At 37.9% G+C, this 22,193-nt stretch overlaps 1 protein-coding gene across 3 annotated transcripts in view; it reads left to right on the top strand.

The window, feature by feature from the left end:
* The window catches only part of SIPA1L1 (signal induced proliferation associated 1 like 1), a 198,778-nt gene that overhangs the window by 42,250 nt on the left and 134,335 nt on the right, over positions 1–22,193 (top strand). For all 3 annotated transcript variants that reach the window (XM_085581888.1, XM_021543124.4, XM_085581887.1), the window contains exon 2: positions 22,039–22,136. The gene's annotated coding sequence lies outside the window, so the exon portion shown is untranslated. The remainder of the gene's footprint in view (positions 1–22,038; positions 22,137–22,193) is intronic.

Below are 22,193 nucleotides of genomic sequence, written 5' to 3'. Positions count from 1 at the left end.
CCTAAATGCTAAAAGTCACATCTGAGTCTTCATGTTTGGTGCTGTTCTTGTGTCTAAACTGGACCCTTGCAACAGATGAGAATAGTAAAGACTTTTAATTCTTTGCAACAGAGAATAGTAGAGACTGCCTAGGTTGCAGAGCTGTACAAGTGTGACTCTGTCAATGGTAACAGATGAGATATTCCAAGAGAAAGGAAATTGTTGAGCTGAGGAACAATATTTAATTTGGCAGTAAATTTAATGTTACTAGTTCTAGAGAGTTGATAGCTAATATTGTGGGAAAAAAATGTAGTCCAGGAAACATGTGGGGCTATATGCTTTGTCTGCAAACTAATTATTTGTGGGCTAAATGCTAAAACATTTATGGCTGTGAAGGGGACTGACTACCTGGGGTGGTTTACTGACAGTTTTGGGAAGTATCCAGTTCAAACACCTAAAGCTGTATGGTATTGAAGATCTTCAGAACCACAGAACCACAGAAACTCTGTCCATTTTCTTTAGTATCTCTAAATGAAGCTTGTCTTTATACCTTAAGCTGATTGTACATACTTTCCTAAAAGAGTTCTGTAATTTCTAAGCTTTTTATAATTCTTGTCAGTGAATGCTGTTATTGTTTCCTCTGCAGTCTACATGTGCATTTTTCCTCCAGGTGTGTGTTCTCTCTGACTAATTGTCACAGGGGATAAAACAATGCAATAGCACAGGCAGGATTATGTTTACTTAATGGTCTGTAAGGTCTTTTCAGAGCGATGCAGAAATGCCCACAGGAGAAAGAAATCTACAATAATACAGCAGAATGGTCATAGGGTTTTGGCTGTGAGCAAAATAAGGTCACACATAGAATGCTCCTAAGAAAAGCATGATTTCTGAGAATTGGGGGCAAAAACATGAGTGATACGGGAGCCAAAAGCAACCACAGTATGATAGCATGGCAAGAATATGAAGGCTTCAAACTATTTAGCATTAACTTGTCTGCTTTTTGAGTTATCATGATTCAAATCTATTTGCTTATTTCCATTACCTGTGTTTGTAGTTTGATCACTAGAATTCTCATGCATATAGTGATTTAAGAATTTTGATGTAAAGGATGTTAGAGGGACCACGGCAGCTATCTTTAAATATGTATTTAAATCTCTATTCTGAGAGATCCTTCTTAAAAGGAGAGTGAAATACAGGCACTTAATATTTAGGCCTGGGTTTATTTTTGTTCCAAGTCATATTTATTCATCTCTTTGACTTGTTTGTTTTTTTCTCATGGACAGGAGGGGAGTTTGGAATGCACAATCTCAAGGAATGTGATTATTTCAGTGACTCAACTGTTTACTCTAAAACATACTAAAGAGGTTCCATGATAAATGAGTATGAGTTTATTGAACTACTAGTTATTTGAAAACCAAAATCTGAAAATATAAAACCAGTATTAGATCTGTGTCTTGCACGTTCCACTTCTGGAGTGTACTGGAAGGAATTTCTTCTGGTGCAATTATTAGGAGCACTTGCACACCATATCCTACACCTCCGTCTTGCTGCAAAATCTTCTGAGGGTCATGTGAGAAAAATGAGTATTGCAGTCTCTATTTCTTAATTTCTGTCCAACCACAACAGTTTTGTTCATGAATTTGAACTGCAACCATAGGGAGTGCCGGGTCTGATTGATGTGATGGACACACCCAGGGTGTATGCTGAGGGAGTATCTGGGGTTTGTAACTTCTACTTGTGATGTTTCATTAGTTTATCTTAGAATAGAAGAATTATCTCCCAGCTCATCTGTTTGTACTCTTAGCTGCCTTGATCACAGGACTGAAAAGGAAACTAGTTATCTTCTACAAATGGAAAGTCTGGAAGCAATTACCAGGATAAAATATCCCAAAACAAAACAGCAACCCCAAACTTCAGAATATTAACTACGGTGACACTTAGCAGGATCGTGTTTATACAGGGCTGGGTGTAGCTGCCAGCTAGGAGGGAAGAGGGAGAGGTGCAGCTGTGCATGTGAGCCAGAGCAAATAGCTGTCCTGGTCATCCTGGGGAGACTGGTAGCCACTCTAGCAGACCAATACTTGTCTCTCAATGTATGCCCGGGATCAGTGGCAGTTTGGCATCACTGAAAATGGGCAGTTTATTGATAAATTTATCTTCTCATTTGAGAAGTAGGAAAAGTTATTTTCACGCAAAAAGATCAGTGCTCATTTGGACTGGTATAACTAGTAGATTTCTAAGGTCAGCCAGGAGAGATGTGGATGGCAAAGGGATGTTCCTTTGTTGGTTAACAGTTATAAAAAGAGCTCTATTTTATTGGCAAAACAAAGTGTTAGCCTCTCATGAAAAACCCACCATAAGCTGTTTTTTAGACACAGTGAGGTGATGTTTTCCCTGGACTGCACTGTAAATTTTTCATTTCCAATTTGTTTAATCACTAGTATTTTTTTTGCCAAAACCTTATGCTTATAAGTGGAACACAAAACAATATGCCTGAGATATGGGGTTTTTGAATTAGGATAGGGGTTTCCACCAATGCTTTAAATGAAGTAGCTAAAATCAGTGTATTGCATTTCTCATTTGAAAAAATTGAAAGCAGATTAGATTCAAAATACACCAAGTCAAAAGAGACTTTGTGTTCTTGCTTTAACAAAACAGCATAAAAAATTGAAAAGGTAGGTTGTGTGCTCAAAGTGTCTTCCTAGAGGTAACATTTTCCAGTAGAGCCACAGTTCTGAATTGTACTACTGAACATAGATCTCTATAGACAACTTTTGCAATCTGTGTCTGCTTACAGAATTGGGACATCCTGAGAATATTAAGTATTATACAGAGCTCATTAGTACTGAGGGAATGGGTGATTGTGTATTCCATCATGTTGGTAATGCAGAAAGAACATTGCAGTGCAATTGCAATTAAATGCCTTTATTTTATTCCTTGCACACCTGTTGATGCATTGCTTTTTACCTGAAACAGTTTTGTGAATGCGATTTTCTTTGTCTTGCACATATGCTTTTGGCTATGCCTCTGATACCAGTTCTTCTCTGACTAAATACCATTGTGTTAGTACCGTGGAAGTAAAGGTGGAGAAAAGAGGAAGAACTCATGTAGCTAAATTATTTGATTGATTTTTAGCTATAAAACGGTGGCCTTTTTCAGATTTTTAGCAGAAATTTTAATTTTACCTGGAGAGTCAGCAGCAAAGCTTAGCTAGAATTACAAAAGCCAGAAATAACTAGGACAGTGTATTAGAAATAAGTGAATGTGTAAAAGGTGTGCTCCAGACAACATCCGTGACTAGATTTGCAAAATTAAACTTGATGAGGGTTTTATCCAGTTGGAGATATATATATATATATAGAGAGAGAGAGAGAGAGAGAGTGTTGCCTGTTGGCTATTAATTTACAGGTATTTTTTGTGAGGGGATTGGGATGTGTTTACACAGTACATACTTGCCTGTCCAATCTCGAGTATGACAATTTTTAGTAATCTTTTAAATTTGCTAATAATGAATGAGTTAACTTGTGGAAGACTAGTAGATGAGCAGATGGGATATTGCAAGGATGTGTTCCATTTTGGGTATTTTTTTTTTCTTTTTCCCCAACTGACTTGTTTTAAGATTATGAAGAAGTTACTGAAAGTACTTTTTTCCTCTAAGAGTTAGTTCCCAGTTGTAGCATCGTGAGGGTGCTTAATCTGTGAGCAGTCCAGTTAACTTCAGCAAGAGTATTCCTGTAAGTAAAATTACTCAAGCATTTGGGGGGGAGACTATTATTTTAAATTTTTTTCATTGTATTATGTTTCAAAGTAGTAGTAGCATTGTTACCTCAAGTTTCAGCAGTAAAAAAATTACCTTGAATATGTTCTGTTTGAGGAAGCCAACTTGAGAACTATTAGCAGCTTGTTCTGTTCAGGGTTTGAGACATTATTGAACCTGAAGAACAATGGTAAGCCTCTTGTGGCACTGGCTTCCCATGTTGCAAAGCAGGGAGGTTATGAGGTTATCTGAACCTGAGGCTCTTATTTCATTTTAATCTTGCATAAGCTGAGTGACCAGTTCTTCCAGCCACAAAAGCCAAAACTCTGCAAGAACCTTTAAGTTCAGATGTGAATACTATGCAACCCTTGTTGCTTTGCCTCTTTCAGAGGTTCAGTGTACAAAGCTTTTCAATGTGCAGATCCTTTTCCTACAAGACATGGAAACATTGCCTTTTATAAAGGTCTTTTTATAAAAAGTAGTTATTTCTTGGGGTGTACCTTTTAGGACCACTTTCTTACAGGTAGGTGATCTTACATCTGTGATTTTGTTGCCTTTAGTGTTTCATAGCAAGTAGCTGTCTCTGTGTACTGTTTCTCAGCTTGCTCCAGTTTAACCTACTTTTTCCAATCTTGTTCTCTTTTCTCTGAGCTCAGAGTACCTCAAAAGGTGACAGCATGTAGCAGGTTATGAGTTGGAGGCAAAGCAAGGTCAGACACTTGTTTCAAAGAAAGGTGTTTATGGAAACATTCCAGTGTACCAAAATATCTGATCTTTTAACTCCAGCAGCTCCCTTGAGACCTGATAAGATTTTCTTCCTTCAGTTTGGTTTGCAGAATTTGTCTCTTTCTTATGTTATATTTAAGATACTCCTGCTTGGCTTACATTGCAGTATTCACTTCAGTGGCTTGGTGGATAATGGCACGATGAGCATGGTAGGTGGAAAGCTCCAGAGAGGTCGATATGAGTCTTATACAACTAGAAGTAATTTTGGTAAATGTGCCTTCCTACTGATATATAAAACCAGGGAGGGTGACAGACCTAGTTTACATGTATTAGTCAACATAAGTAGAATTTCATTTTAAGTTGGTTGTAAGTCTACTTCTTAACTTACTTAAGACTTTACTTCTTACTTAACACTGTTTACCAGAGTCCCCAATTATCGCTCATTAATTAGAAAGAATAATTTTGTTTCTTTACTCAACTCATGTGGACATTAATATATTCATATGTGTTATGTTCATTTCCTGTTGGCTCTTGAGATCTGACATCAAGCTATGGTTGCTTGCAAGTCCACTAAATCCAGTGTTTATTGTTACGATTTAGCATTTTGTTGTAGTTTTATGATTTTTCTGCTTAGCTTGTGTGAGGAAAGACCAAGATCACCACCTTGTCTAATGACTTTGTTTGGAGTTTGGGGTTAGGAATATTATTGGTTTTATCTGCATGGCAGAAGGATTTTGAATTAATAGGATTTCTAAATTTCTGATTAAAGATAAAAATGACACAATCACCCTGATAACAAAATAATTTTGTGTGATTTAACTTTTTGCTGATATTTAGGCTTTTCTCTTTACTTTGACAGTAATGCCTGTATTAATGCACATATTTGAGTCCAACTGATTCGATTGCCTGAGAATTCAAATAATTATTTCCCTTCTTTTACCTTCCCAAAAGGAAACTATAAATGAGCTGCAGCAGTGTCCTACAATACCCTTCTGAAATCAGTTACATTCTGAATGTTTCTGTTTTATTTGGTAGGTGAAAAGGAAGACACATTGTGTTTTATTTGTTTGAGGAAATCTGATAAAACTAGATATGAGCATGGATTTAAATCAGTGGAATGAAAATGTGGTTCTATATGGGGGATTGGAGAAAAGCCCTTTTATATATCAATAATGTCTTTGCAACTCAGAAATAAAATAATGTAGAAAAAAACTGGCTTTTTCAGTGGTGAGCTGGTAGTGGACAAATCTGTAGTTTGGTTGATGTAAATGGATTGTGCAGTAATGGCCACGTGGAATGCCCATGGGCACAAATCAGAGCTGTGACCGAAATGTCTATAAAATCTGAACTGGCAATAATCCACTATTTCTGGACTAACTTGTCAGCATCTTCTGTATAAATACCTTTTGTTTATATCTGTAAAACCACATAGAAAAGTATCTGAATGAAACATCATGATTCCAGAACAGTGAAGTTAGATAATGTTCTTCCTGCAAATTGTACTGTTTCATCTCTAGCAAGAACTGAGACCACAGCTGAGAAACATGAAATATACAACCTTTGGGAAAAGGTTAGATGCATAAGGAATTAAATAGGAAGCATGCAAAAATTTGGGGATCAGTTTGTTGTGTATGTGCTATAGCCTTTGCACCTAAAAGAAACCTATTTTTTTTCTTGATTACTCTGCATTTGTAATTTCTATCACAGTGGTGACATTTTGTACATCTTTTAATACCCTGTTTATTAGATGACTTCTTTAAAGTAATTCTCTTTTCTAAAGTAGATCTCATATTAGTGTGCCCTGAAATGTCCCTTCTATCTGAATGATGTGCAATCCCTGCCTGTTTCCTGGAATCCAGTCCTCTGTCCTGGCCAATTGTACTGGAGTAAGATGCTGTGAAAACCTCACATTGGAGTAACATAATGCAGGAGTATGTTTTTTGATCCATAGGACATTTTTCAGATCTCTGTATCTCTGATAAAGTACATCTACTGCCAAGGTGGCCTACTGTATCTGTATTGCTGTTGTTGCTGTGTTCTCAGTTCTTTATTTTACAAGGCTTAAAATGTACAGGCGTTTGGTTCCCTTTCTAAAACCAAGTCCATCTTTAAAAGCTGTAACTTGCTGTCACCAACGTCAGAACTAATCATGTCTTCTATATAGTAGGGGGTTGACATGATGTGACTTGCATGGAAACTTTCTTTGAAGGGCTATGTGTCTTCCTGGGGGGAAGTGGTTTGCCTTTTTCACCTGTCCTTTCACCAGCTGGTGAAACTGGTGATAACATACTCTGCAGGAGTGAGTTGCAATTCATTGACATAATGTGTATTCTTTTTCCACCTTCCTTCTCCCCCTATACAGTATCAAGTCACTGCATACTATTACTAATTTATGACCTCTTCAGGGCATAGTAGTCATTTGATAAGATCTGCTTTGGTCTTCAGGGAAATTACTGGCATTTCAATCAGTAAGAATGATACCCAGTGAGCAGTATACCAGTTATCTTGTCTAGGTCACAGACAATTAAAATCCTTAATAAGCTTTTGATTTCCCATGTTTTAAAAACATGAATTTGTTCCCTAGAGCAAAATCTATTATGTATTTGCAATTAGTGTGCTGTATATGTGTGACAACTATACTTATAGTGCAGTTTGAAAGTTGCTAAATATGTCACCTATATCAATATTTAGTAGCTTTCTGTAGATGTTATTTTTATTTTAGAAGTAGGTAAGCTTAGAAGTTATTTAGAAGTTTCCTTATATATATTAATATAGTTATTACAAAAATGTACAAAATATTTTATGAATATTTGGTAGTTTTAGGAGCTAAAATGCAATTTAATGTCTTTTAATGCCAAAAGTCTTCAGTAGACAGTTTTGTGAGTCATTTTGTGAATGGTCAGGTTTGTGCATATTTATTCTTAGTTCATAAAGTACAGTTCCTGGATCTGCTGGTTAAAAGAAAAGGTACGGGGGGTGGAGGGAATCAATTGCACTGTGTCAAATCTGAGAAATGCTCATTTACCCTTTATAACCAGTACTACCACCCCTTTCCTGAATTCTGAACTAGCAGTGTCTGTATTTTTTGAGTGATGTGGATCACAGTTCTCTTGTTCTGTGAGAGATGTATTTTTGATTTAGGTGGATGTGCTTGATTGGGCCCTGGTGGTGTGGTGGTTTGTTTGAAAACCAGATTCACTTTGGTGGTTTAGGTGGCACTGGGCATAAGATAGTAAAGATGCTCAAACGGATGAGAAGCTTTGGAAAAAGGCATACGGAAATGCAGATATTTAATACTGTAGTTCCCTGGCTGATTTTAATCCAGTCTGAATTTACTCAGAAAACTGAGGTCTTGTAATCCTCTGCAGTTTCCCAAGCTAGTCTGGGAATTGTGAGAGGCATTCAGCAGACTTGAGCGGGAATTGCTTTTTGTGTCAGAGCTAACCTGCCAGAGAAGATGTGTGGAGTTCCAGATGAGCTGGCTCTCCTGATCTGGTTCACCAGGTCATCAGCTGCCAATTGATGACAGAACACGAAAGGGCTGAGAGAGTGGAAAAAGCCAAGACTCCTGCCCTCTGCAGCCCCTGCTTCTTCCAGGAGGAGGTGGTACTTGGCTGTTGGTTGGCTGCCTTAGGGAGGCCCTGGGGACACCATGGCTGCCCAGTAAGTGGCTCTGACCTTCGGTTTACCTACCTCATTGATGTCTCTGAAGTGGTGACATTTTTGTTTCATAAAAGGGTGATAAGGAGACATCTTTGAAGACTCCAGTAAGGAAGTTACACACTGAGTATGGAATTAGTCCTGGCTTGTAGGGTTGAACAATGTCTTCTGTAATCCCTGCAAATCCAGTATGCTAACATAGCTTTTGTGTTTCTGTGGTTAGCTGGGTAAATTTTGTACAAATCTGACTTGTGACCCGGTTAATAAGTTAAAGACATAGAAAAAGTGTGGTAAAAAAGAGGATGTTTAATCAAAATTGTAGTCTGAGGACAACAAGGAATTCTTATGTGTTTCATTTGCAAACCTGAAAGTTCCGGGATACTGTTAACTCCATAAGAGTTGTTGTAACTTGCTGTGAATTAAAGGAATGTTTAAATATGACAGAGATTGAAAGAAGGTTTTTTTTTGGGATTTAGAACCACAGAGGTATAGTGTAAGAAAGCAGCTTTGCACATGTGAGTTCAGGATCAGTATTTCTGAAGTATTTTCAAAATATAATTATTTGATTGCATTTCGAGTACTTTGGTTGCTAAAAAGCATTGTCAAATGTTTTTATTAGAGGCACCAGCTTCTCTAACCTATGAAAGTTGCTTAATAAACATCCTCTATTACTATAAACATCCTCTTGACCATCTGCCAATTAAGGCCTGAAAGGAAAGAGGAGGAAGGTAGAACCTTTTACTTGAGCTTGTTTAAGGGCAGATATCCCATTATGTATGCATTTTACTGAGAAACAAATGGCTTGTTAAATAAGCCAAACAAAAATACAGCTGCAAAAAAAATCCCTTTCTGAGTCTTCCAGTGTGGTATTTGTGCTTTGAATACAAGTATGCTTGAAAAAATATTAACAGCTATAGTTAAAGGTAAATTGTTGGAAATCCTTAGGAATCCTTATTTCTCAGAAGGATGAATTTATAAACTTCTTGAAGTCCACAAAAAAAATCTGTAAAAAGTGAGTAGACTTTAGCCAGTAATTTCATTAAGTAATGGGTCTGGCATCTTGCTGTTCTCTCATTTTTCCCCCTTTCCTTCCAGATCTATACACAATTTTTGGCATATTAGTGAATGTGAACCAGAATTTGGCTTGATGGAAAATTAAATGTAAACATATTGCACACGCATTTTGGTAGACAATTTTAAGAGGAGAGTTCTTACAGTATTTTCTCAGTAGCCAGAGTTACTTTGTGTAAATTAGTGTACAGCCAAATTAGTCTCCCATTACCTGTGTTTTTTCTTTGTGTGAACTGACTTGGAACAGTTTGCCTTGGTTTTGCTTAGAGGGTAGGGTTCTCCCAAGGCCCTCACAGTTGTCTCTGGGGTTTCTTCTCCCTGCCTACTACAGGGAGGAAGGGTTTCAGGACTTGTGTTGAGTGGTGAAATAATGAATCTAAAGGTTTTTTTTGTTGTTTTTGTAGGCTACTTTTATTTTCAAGGGATATTTTCTTTTAGTCACACTGACGTTATTTACATCTGATGTTCATAGATTACAGCTTTTCTTCCCCCGGAAATGATCCTTTTGTATGTGCTCTAATATTTTTCCTCTTTCAATTCACAGTTAGTCAAGATTTGATTTGCAACATATTGGGGTTTATTTTTATAGCTTGTTTAATGTAAAATGTGATGTGCTTGAGTGAGAAGAGTGCGTCTGTGAGCATTTGCTATGCCGGTGGCACATTTTGGAGAAGGTATTTTTCCTTTGGAGCCTTGTACAGTGCTGATATTCCTGTCTGCCAAATTGTGTGCAGTCTGCTGCCTGGTGCAGGGATTACAAGGAGCATTCTTTTGGCTAAAAGCAAACATTCCTATCTGGAGAAGTGCTCTCAGGTAACAGGTGGGGTTTGATATAAGGTTGGTGATGGGAGAGTCTAGATATGAGGAAAGGCCCTTACTTAGGCTTTGTTAAAACCCAAATATTTCAAAAAGCCAGAGAAGTGTGAGGAATACTTATGATCAAAGTATGCTGGTGTTGAAAGCAACCTAAGACTGTAAACTGAGACTCTATTACACTGAAACAAGTGAGTGAGCAGCATGATAGAAGTCTTTTCCTCTAGAGTAAGCTTTGTCTTATTACTGACTGCTGTTCTTGAGTATCTTACCAGCTATTTTGGGTATTCAGTGTGCAACCAATATGTCTGCAGAGAATGTTTTTAAAATTGTTAAAAATGTGTTAAAAATATGTGCATCTTGTAATCCTGTGCTGCATATGGGCTTGTTGTGTGTTGTCCCCCCTGTGCAGAGGAGTCATGTTTCCTTAGCACCTTGGCTTTATGTGGCTGCGGTGCTTGAGACCCTGGTGATGGGGAAGTCTTTGAGGCCATCATCTTAACCAAGTATGTTGTGCCCTCTGAAACAGCATAAAAATACATATCTTCAGTTTTGCAAACATTTCCTTCTCAAGGATACCATTTCTGTTTACTAAGTCCAAACTGGAACTGCTAATTATTCTGTACCCAGACACTGAAGTGAGATATGGGATGGTGTGTCTCTTTATTTTGGAGCCCAAACATCTTTTGGTTAACATGTCAGTAATGCTGTGTTCTCCAAGTATTTGAAACTGAGCTGGAAATTGCTTTTCAATTTAATTGCTAGATGATAATTTCTGATCTTTCTTAAAAATTATTTCAGTGTTTTTTAAAATGTTGGAAATCGAGCAGAAAATGTAGAAGGCTGGCTTGGCTGAGTGAGGATCTTCTGTTAGAGCTCAGGCAAAAAAATAAAGTGTATGTCCAGTGGAAGAAGAAGAGCTGTCATGGGAGGAATACAGAGGGGCTGCTTGACACTGTGGGGAGAAAATTCATGTAGCCAAAGCTCAGCTGGAGTTGAAGCTGGGTGGTTTGATGGGGGTCTTTAAAAAGAGAAAGGGTTATAGGAAATCAAATTGGTGACTGGTCACTAGCGGGGTTCTGCAGGGCTCCATTTTAGGCCTAGTCCTCTTCAACATCTTAAAAAATGACTTGGATATAGGACTTGAAGGCATACTGAGTAAGCTGGCTGATGATGCCATCGATTCCTTGAAGACAGAGTGGTCCTGCAGAGAGACCAGGACAAATCACAGGGCTGTGTAATCACCAAATGGATGAAGTTTTAACAAAGACACATGCTGGATTCTGCATCCAGGATGGGGCAACCCTGGGTGTACAGACAGACCGGGTAATGAGAGGCTGGAGAGCAGCATTGTGGAAAGGGACCTGGGGGTCCTGGTTGTTGGCAAGTTTGGATATGAGTCAGCAGTGCCCTGGCAGCCAGCACAGCCAGTTCTGTCCTGAGGGAATCAAGCACAGCCAGGCAAGGGAGGGGGTTGTCCCGCTCTCTCTGGCCTGGGACAGCCTCGCTTCCAGTGGTGTGTGCCATTTTGGGCACCACAATATAAAAAATATACAAAGCTCTAAGTGAGTGGAGGGCTACAAAATGAAGGGTGTAGAAGAAAAGCTAAGAAGCAGCTGGAGTCAGTTGGCTTGTTAGGCCTGGAGAAGACTGAGGGGAGATGTAATTGCAGTCTGACTTCTCAGGAGAGATACTGAGCTCTTCTCTCTGATGTCCAGTAGCAGGATCCAAGGGAATGGCATGAAGCTATGGTAGGAGAGATTTTAGTTGAATATTAGGGAAAGGTTCTTCACCCAGAGGGTGGTTGAGCACTCTGGAACAGGCTCATCTGAAATAGAGAAGTGGTCACAACCCCATCCTGACAGAGTTGAAGAAGCATTTGGACAATGCTTGTAGGCACATGGTGTGACTCTTGGGGTGTCCTGTGCAGGGCCAGTGATCTTTGTGTGTCCCTTCCAACTCAGGGTACTCTATGAATCTGCAATTCCTATGGCTGGAAGAGGGTCCATTAACAGAATGCTCCAGTCTGGGCTTCATTTGTCTCCAATCTGTGGGACATTAGGGCTGCAGAAGCATGTCTTCAATTCCCTTTATATCAGTCATCTGCTGTATTTTTTTCAAATATTTCTGCTGAATCTCTTGGAATAGGAGTCAAAAGTGCATCCAAGCCTAATTTTGGGGTGTATGAAAAGATTTTAAGTATGCTTGTACCTGATTAAATTGCTATTTCAGGTGAAGTTCGAGTGTTTTATTTTTTCCCAAAGCAATGAACAGTAGTCTGAGGTAACTAGTAAAGCCAATAGAATGAGATTTTTTTATTAGCTTGTCTTGGAGCTCAGCCCTCTCTTGGCAATTGCTTTTTAGCAGTATGGGGTGGGATCTGTATGTTCCTAGCATAACAGAACTTTTTGCCTGGCAAATTCTGGGTGTCAGGGGCAGCTACACCAGCCTGGCACAAGCCCATGTTGCCCCTGGAAGGGCACACGGTGCTTTTGTCCTGCTGCAGCCTGCCTCCTGTGCTTACAGATGTGTGCAGCTGCAGGGTGGGCTGAGTTGAGGGATCAATCCTGCTGAAAGCCAACACTCCCAGAGATGGGCCAAGAGGGCTCTGCCTCTCCCCAGCCAGAAGCATGGATGTGCTCTATAATGTGTTTGACTGGCCCTGTATGGCCTTAATAGGATATTTCTGAAACTGGATGACACTTATGGTATGTCTGGGTTTTTTTATAAGTAGGATTTGTTAAAATTGTGCTTGTGCCCCAAGTTCTTGCCCTAAATTGTTTCAATTCCATGTAATGCATTACTAATGTTTTCTTTCCCAAGCTTTTCTTAAGCCCATCAGAAACCAGTCATTGTGCATTTGTAGTAATGATGCTGTCATATTGTTAAAACTGGATAAAAATAATTTAAGACCTGCCATAGGCTCTTTGTAGACACTGTCAGTGGTATCATATAACCCTATGGATTTTCATAGTGGCCTTCAAATGTGTAGGGAAAACAAAATGCTGTTAGGTAATTTAAATGGTCACAGTGCATCTGAGATGGTCTTTTTTATATTTTCCTATTTGTAAAACAGTGTAAAGCTTTGTGTGTTCTCTTGCAATAGAAAAAAAATTAAGATTGTTGGATTTTATTTCAGGCACGTGGGAAAACTTTTTTTAGATAAGAACAATGTGGACAGTATTTCAGAATGATTATTTGACTTCAGATTTCCTGTTCTTTAGTGTAAGAGAAATTTTTTTGCTCGAGACATTCCTGTATCTACGTATTTGGAGGAATGTCATGAGGAGTCCATAACTTCCACCTAATAGCATTGATATCTAACTCTCCTCTTACTGAGGAGAGTTTGCTCACTGAGTTGTGCAAATTTCCAGTTGTTGGATATGAATGAACAAATAGTTCTATGAAAAATTAAGGGAAAATATGTTAATATTTTTCCTCAAGATTTATAGCCACTATTTATTTTCGCATTCAACTGGTGGAATATAAACCTTTGCTGCCATGCTTGTTTGGATGACCCATTCAGACAGCATTCTCAAAGCTTTTATTTAGAAGAGTGTTTATGTTCTGCAAAAAGGATATAGGGAAGCAGATGAAGAATTGATATGTTCCTGTGGATTCTCTTGACTGTGCTGGATTATGACTCAAATGGACTAAAGCTGAAGATGCTATTTGGATTGTGAAATTACTAAAAAAGAAATGTTCGTTTGCAGTATATATGGGTTTTACGCTTTTTATACTAATTCTCCTTTTACATTTGAAATTTTTAGCTTGGTGCAAGATTATAGTTTTCTCTTCAATGGAAATCTGAGACACAGAGTGTATTGGATAAAGTACTAGATGTGGATAGTGGGTGTCTCTGGCTGGGTGAGTCGGGTTCTTCGATGGCTGAGCTGAGCTGCTGAAGACAACATGGCTGTCTTCTGGAGGTGTGCAGCTGCTGGTGGAGGTGTTTGCACCTCCTCCTCTGTGGTTCTGTGGCTTGGAAAAACACAGTCTCCCTTATTGCCAGTGTTGTGTTCTCCACATGCCCTTTTTAGTTTTAGGTCAGCATCAAACAGTAGCTTCTGCAGCTTCTGTAATTTTTGGTTAAGTACACTGGCCTGGTGCTGGAGGTCTGCAGTTTATAACACTGGAGAACCTTTCCTTAAAGAGTATCTTTTTGTAAAGTAAAAATAACTCTGTTTTCTATGTCTAAATAAAAAAAAAAAAACCTACATTGTCATTTTATTAAGTCACTATTCTGCTCTTGTACTTCTAGGTTATGTTTTTCCCCAGCAAGAATGAATAATTACTGAAGTGTAGAATCTCAGGTTGTGGTCAAGTAGAAGCGTTTCATGTGCTTCATTAAGAATTTATAGCCTTATTGTTCTGTTTCTTCATAATCTAATTTCTCGTATTAATAATTTTCTTAGTTTGTTTCATTAGAAACAAGGGTCTCATATTCCTCTTCTGATAAAATGAATCGTTCAGCAGTGTATGTTTCTCTCCAAGGGTATTAGTTACAGTATGTTTTGACTGCAGCATTTGTAGATAAACAGATCTGCTATTTTAGTCCCCTTCCAGTCCAAAAATACAGAAGAAGACCCCTGTCTTCCTTATATCTTCATCTCCTAACTTGAGTTCAGTGTTGCATCTTGTAATTATTCTTTTGGCTTCAGACCATGGTACTTATAAAGGTTATGGATTTAGTGTCAGGGTCAGTGTAGTCCATTGACACCAACTGGGTAACTTTTCTGGCCTTGAGTTGAACGTTTGAAGCTGGGAATGAACCTTCACGGATCCATAATAGTTAGCTGTAATAATAGTCTCTGGATTCACAAGGTATTTCTTGTATTTTGCTTTTGGTTTGGGTTTATTAAAAGTATTATATTCAGAGTGTTCTGCAATTCTCTTTCTTCCCATGGGTAAATGAGCACCAAGTTCTTAGAATGTAACATCTCCTTTTGTTAATGAAACTGCAGCAACTTTGAAATGGACAAGAATCAAGGCAGATTCCAAAACTTGTCTGTTCAGATAAACATCTGGCATTAAAAAGGCTGCTGCTGTTCAAGGCTGGGCATTTAGTTCAAGAAGAATTATATTAGCTCTGAGTTTTCTTTTTTTTTTATATATGCAATTTTACTAATATTCTGTAGCTGGTTCTGCTGCAATTCAAATATTTTCTCATTTGAAAGTGAGTATAAAATCTAATTTGTTTTTCCTTTACCCTTTCTCCTTGGAGATCTATCAAATTATCCTCTGCTTTAGATTCAAGCTCTTCGTGAAAATTAATCGTTCTGACCTCCTGTGAGGTAAATATTATTTTCATTAATAGGAAAATTGCAAAGCAGACAAGTAAAATTGCTTGCTTGAATTATGCAGAGCTCTAGACATGTGGTCAAATTGCTAGACTGCCTGTTTTCAATAAATTCTTTACAAAACTTTTTTAATGCAAGCTGTAATAATATTGATACTGTCTAAGCAGACAGAAAAATACTTTTTCTTGTTTCCTGAAGCGTTGTGTGACCAAGAGGACAACTATGAAATATTTTATATCTTGAAAAGTGGGTAGATGAGCTGTCTACTGAGAAGAATATAAAACAGTTTGGAAGTTTGCTGCCGAAACAAAGAATCCTTTTAAATGTTATCTTAATCTGGCAAAAAACATGAAGGTCCTTGAATGGGCAGAGAAACCACATCTCTAATGGAAATGACCAAGTCTGCCAAGTGAATCAAATGGGAATGGAGTTGTAGGATGCTTGTGTCTTGTAAAATAACAGATGATCAGTTTCTGTGATATGCAGGAGAGAATATCTGGAATATCTTACTTTTGACTTTTTCAGTAGGATGGAAATAATGAGTTCTGCTTTATCTCAAAGGCCCTGTAGATGAAAATTTTTTTCCCCCTTGAATGAAGGCTTGTAACATAGGAGAGCAGAAGTTTACATATGCAAAAAGCTTTCTAGCTAAAGAATCTTGTCTTGTTCTTATAGTTGGATTTTCAGTTAGGGATAGAAGATATGATTTATGGAGTGTGAAACTTAGAGATTACTGGGATTTTCAGTTTGACGCGGTGTCAAAGCTTTTGAAGACAAATTCTCCTTAAAAGTGTAATTTTTCATATTATTTTGGATATTTTGAAACTGTAGTATGTAGTTAATACCTCTTTTAGCAAATTTTACAGGCAGAAAGCATCTATACAACTTTTTACTGGGAAGTTTCCATCTGTAGCAGGTGGATGTTGCTGGTGTGCTGTGAAGGAGGCTGGAGACTTAGACAAGCAATGCTTACAGCACTAACCAGAATCTACATTTGGGTACTCCTGGCTTAAAGGCCTTTTGTGGTAAAGGGTCAAGTAATGGAGCTTCTGCAATATTCCAGTATGTTATGAAAGATGGGACAAATGTGATTTCACGTATTGTTTGGTGACACATGTTCAGTGATAGCACTTCATGGCTTTTACTTTGTACACAGGTAGCTCTTTGCCTTCTTGTTTTGGACACCTAATTTATATAGCTAATGTTTTTACTTAGATTTTGTGTATTAACGGTTATTTGAAGTGTTGCTGAAAAGCCTTCCTGTGAAGAGAAATAATTTGCCTTTTCCATGGGTGTTCCAACTTGGAAGGCCAATATTTTTGCTGAACACTTGGCTGCTGGATGACCCTGGCAACTCATTGTCCTTCTCTTGCCTTGATTTACCTTTCTTTACATTTTATTTAATGATATGTACCTTATCTGCTGAGCACTTTGAACACTTATCAACCTGTGGAAGCATCGTAACAGCACCATATTCTCTATGGTTCTTCCTCTGTTTTGATTGACAAACAGCCTTAAAATTCCAAAGTCAGTTGAGACACCAGCTCAGTCTTTCTTTTTAACAGCAGACAGATTAAAATTACTGGGGGGAAGGGATAGGAAAGCAGAATGGAAAACCAGTGAGTTTTCAAATTGTGGATGTGCAAATTCTGTGCTGCATTTGCCCTTTCTAAATGTTTCTCCAGTATTTTCTGCAGTAGACACATTATTAGTTCTGTCTTTGGCAGCAGTAATTCATTCTACACTGTAAAATCCTGTCTGTTTTAGTTTAGCTGTGACAGCTAGACTGAAAAGTAAAAGAATTACTTATATGAAGAGAAAATCTAACTTTTAAAGAGATAATATTAGTATGAAGGATGGGTCATTACCTAATGTAAGTGGGGGGAAGTGGACTCTGTATTTATTGGTGTTTTTCTTCATTATAAACTGTCATCTTTGCATTTCTTGCACTAAAGTGCTTACTGTTAACAGGAATAACTCCAAAGTCCACATTTTCATGGTTGGGCTCTGTAAACTCCATGTTTCACTTCAGTTAGTCCAAATCTGGACAAAAGCATTAGTTCATAGACAAGGAGCTCTTTCAATTTGGCAGCATCCTCTTTGTGTTGGTGTTTTATTTATAGAATGTACAGTTAGTAAAGGTAAACATTAAACCACTTGTATGCTTTTACAGTCACACTGTAGAAAAACTGCCCTCAGCATGGAAGTCTCTAAGCCATGGTGATTGTGAATAATCAGGAAAAGTTACAACTTAATTCAGAAGAATGATGTTGTGAACATCAGAAGAAGCCTTTTCCTGTTAAATTAATTTAAATTAAGTTTTCACTACTGCTTTTGAGAAAAATGTTAAGAATTCCAGTAATTGACTCCTGTTGACATGGCAGCAGAGTAGTTAATGAATTAAATGCAGTGGTACTAATTTTGATTGATACTGTATAATTATGGTGTCAAAGGTATTTAACTTTGTATCAGACTGTAAATCTGCAACAGACTTCTAGTCTACCCTTTACGAAAAAATACATCAAATGGGAAAACCCAGACGCTCCCCCAGCCTGAGTTATTTTGCAAAAGAGTATGGGAAGGTTAAAAGGTTTCACTAATTCAGCCTACTTCCTTGTCAGTAGCATATTTGAGAAACCCCTGAATGTCTTAGTGTCTGAAAAGCAAAAAGTAAATGCTCTCTGTGAATTTTATGTCAGCAGTAGCAGAGTATTGTCTGACAGCCCTCTATGGTCTTTTACCTTTTTTTCTGTCCTAATAGCTTTAGTCTGACTGGAGGTCTTAAAGCCTGAAAGTAAAAGACAGCCTTCCAAACTACCTTAAGCTGCTCTGTTCTCACTAAGAAGTGAGAAATTATCATGCAGGCTTACTTTCATTTTTTACCTAAAAATGAAGCTTATGGAGAATATAAGATACGATTATTTTGGCCATGACTCTTGAAGCAGGTCTTCTTTAACTTGACAAGCCAAGCATGAAGGGATATGCGTTCTTAGGATGTACATTCTATGTGTGATTCATTTGTTGTGTAATATTGTAATGTATTTTTGGTTTAGTGGAATTTCATATTGATTACTATTGAGAGAGGTTTTACTAATATTGGAAATAGTACTTCACTGTTCACCAAGGTGAAAGTCAAGATGCCTATGATTTCAAAGGGCTAGTAGAAATCTATGCACCTTATTTTTTAAACGAGTCCACCTTTTCTAGAATAAGGGATTTCAATTTTTAGCATTTTTTATAGACCATTATTTTTTGTACTTGTTTCTACATCACCCTCTTTTTTGGGTTTTTTTTTTTGCCATTTCATATTCATTGGTTCAGATTCTCTTTTTTCAGGAGGTTCTTCTGCTGGTGAGTTTTATAACTGCCATTGATACTTCATCACTATCTGTCTTTCTGACCCAGAAGAATGTGCTTCACTGAACCTCAGGAGCATTTTAAAAGTAATCTTATGAACTTAGTTGTTATTCTGAGTGTGCTGCTTTTGCTTGCCATATAGTTTAGGGCAAGTCAGGCTTGTGCTTTTCAAAATCCTGTCCTGCCTGTGTTTCTGATGTGTATGTGTAGTAGGCATTAGTCCTTAACAATCATATAGTTGAAAAGTTGCAAAAGAGTTGAGTTTACATTGTAGTAATGTCACTTACCAGTTTCTGTCATTCAGCATCTTCAGTGACAGCATGTTTGGTTGGAGATGAAACTTAGGACCCTGCAAAAACTTTGGTTGCAGATGGCTTCTCAGGAGTACTGCTCTGTGGGCTGTTCTCTGCTGTGGCAGTGTTCTGTGGGTGCAGGAATTCAGTCATCTGCTAGAGGCACAGGGCTTTGATGTTACCAACCCAAACACTCAGGGGAATTATGTGTCGAAGTCCTGTCTCCTTGTGACTGGTTGCAAAATAAGTTGTAGGGCCCAACGCCATGGGAGAAGCAGCATCTTATCCCTGCAGTGAATCATCTCATGTTTATTGAAGTTCACTGGTGAAACTTGTCCTGGCTGTCTTCATTCCCCTGGTAGTAATTGTGGTAATAATCAGGCAAAGCACATATGTCAAAAGCCTTTTGTTTTTATTTTGAAGAGAAAGACTGAGCTAATAAATATATTTTCATATGTTTATGATGGCATGAAAACGCTTCACAGATGCTTCTTTATTAAGGATTTATAATGCTCATAGGTGATGCCTTCCAAAGGTAAACCAAGAAGGATATTTTCCACTGATGCTTGTTCCTTCTTTCTTTGGAAAATCTGAGTTCATTAATAGGACATCCTGAAATGCCTGCTTACTTCTCTTAGAAGATGGAGGGACTGAAAGCTGTGTAGGGTAGGGAGGAAAATATTTTTTCTAAGTCTGTATGAGAAAGATATCTGAAATTCTTGTGGTTATTTTTTGCAGCAGTTTCAAATACTGTTAGATTCTGCTGAGATTAAATGTTAGTTATTCTTAGTGTTCACAGACAGCATTCTCTCTCCTTATGTTTTTAACAAGCTTTGTTTACAATTTCAATACTTCTAATGTTATTAATTATATAAGACTTTTAAAGCTTTGAACTGCTGTTCTGCAGGTGACTTGCTGTTTTATGAGAACAGCTTTTGCATGTTATGGCAGAGAAGTGGAGGAAGTGAAGCATTCCTTGGGTAGGTGGCAGATTCTGAGATCAGAGGGATGAATCTGCAAGGATTCCTTCTCTTGCTTGTAGTACTGCATATTGATAGCTGGAACACAGCAAACAACCCTTGAACTGTCTTCAGTTAACACGTTTGGTTCCTTCAAGGGTGATGTCAGAAAATAGCCTTTTTCAGTAAGACCAAGTTCTTTCTTCCCTCCCTCCCTCCTTACAGACGCCTACAGTGATGTTTTTTCAGCTCTACAAATGTGTGTTTTCTCACTCTCTCTGCTGTGTAGGCGGCCTTCCCAATCACAATTGAGCTTCACAGGCAATCTTTTACCCCCCCCCCCCAAAAAAAAAAAATCATCTTTACACAGCAGGTCTATAATTTAACACCAAAGGAAATTGAGAGTTCTGGGTCAGAATTGTGATGCATCTTAGTAATGCTTGAATTGGAAAAGAATTTCACCCTAAAAAAAAATTAGAAATAGTTCTCTTGACCAGGAGGCCGCTCACTACCTGTGGAAATTATTTTTTTACATTCTACCCAAATGATTTGCCAAAATGTCAGTTGTAATGACAAACAAATAGACTTTAAATATTACACTTGCTTCATTAGGCTAAGTTATGGCTGAACTTTTCTGTCCTAGAATTAAAATGTGATTCTAATGAAAAAGACAAACCCAGTTTGTTGACAATATGAAAGTTAAAATGCAGTTCTTCTAGGAATGTTGCCTTATTTTAAACATGATTCTAGTTCTCTGCCTCTTATAAACTGCTTTTCTGCACTGCATTATTTTTTTTGTGTACTGCAGCTCTTTTGCTGATGCTTCTCATTTCACCAAAGTCTTAATTTTACACAATATTTTGTAAATAAGCCTAAATTTAACTTGCAATAAAAAAATCTCTCAGCTGTATTTTTAATGGCTCAAAAAAGATAGCAGTAATTATTTTCTTGAGTTCTGTTGATAACACTATTTGGCATTTCTTAAAGAATTTTTGTTGATTATAGTGTTATTGCCACCAGGTAGGTAATTCCAAGTTTATAAAACTCTGTCAAGGAGTACCTTTGGGAGAGTAGCAACAGGTGACTTAAAATTTGCTTATCAACCTATCAGATTTCAGCAACAATTATTGCATATAGCCCTTTTACCATGGTTGATGTGCAGTTTGTGCTGCCATTGCAGCTGAAAGGAATCCTCCTTCTCTGCTTCTCCTGTCTGGTACCTTTTCTGTGTCATGGCAGCACAGGTGCTCATGTTGCTGTGCAGTGAACTGGACTGGGGAAAACCAGGCTGGAGAAGAATCTAGGTGTTTTTCTTTAGACTCCTTTACTTAGAGCTGGATTTTAATCTCTCTTTGAGATGATTCATTGTACATCTTCTCTAACACGTGAGCTTGGTGGGAGTAGAGTAGGACAAAAATTCCTTGGCAGTATGTGCGCTGCCTCCAGCTTGTGCCTCTGCGGAGTTCTCGGGACTGCAGCAGAAATCTCCATGGTTACATCTGTTTGCCTGGTCTAATTTTAGAGGACTCATATCATCTAGAGATGCAAGCCTTTTGTAGCAATAGACAGAGGTCAGATGTTAGAGTAATTCTGAAAAAATACAGATTATAATACAGGACCTGGTAAATAGGAAGGACCAGCTTTGAAACCTTTAAATTTCCTTCTACACTTGGAGACTTTTTAGGGTGCTGCAGCTAGTGGCTTAGATAAAAACTCCTGCTCTCCCTTCTTTTTGGTATGTGTTACAGACTTTATGTTGAGCAGTGAGGGGAAAAAAAGTGGGCCACAGCACTGCTAAATGTCCCCTTTCTTTCAGGCATTGCCAAATGTGTGTTTAATCTCTAAATGCTTGGCAGAATGTGTTCTGGAAGAAAATAGCAATTCAGAGAAGGGGTGATAAAAGAAGGGTTGGGATTGTTATAGTGAGAAAATTATCATACAGGCTTACTCAGATGTGTAAGTTATGTGCAAAAAATCAATAGATTCAGTTTTATATGCCTTCATTGTTGCTTCTGGCTTCTCACAAGCACAATTTTCAGAATACCCTTTACCTTTTGAAAAGTATTTCATTTGATTGCTTTCTATTCAAATTTTGTTCATGCCTATGACCTTTTTGCTTCTAGGTTTCACTGTGGTATGATTCATCAGAAGTAGATTGTGACGTTCACTGGGAGTTTTTTGCTGAAGCTGCATGTGTCTCCTTTCTCAGGAATTTGGACAGGTAAGAGTGTATATCCTACTTTTTGTACCTTTTGAACTTTTGGAGTAATGCCAGTTG

Source organism: Lonchura striata, chromosome 5 (genome assembly GCF_050655825.1).
Source record: "Lonchura striata isolate lonStrDom1 chromosome 5, ASM5065582v1, whole genome shotgun sequence".
Classification (NCBI taxonomy): Eukaryota; Metazoa; Chordata; class Aves; order Passeriformes; family Estrildidae; genus Lonchura; species Lonchura striata.
This window is presented reverse-complemented; position numbering and strand designations above follow the sequence as displayed.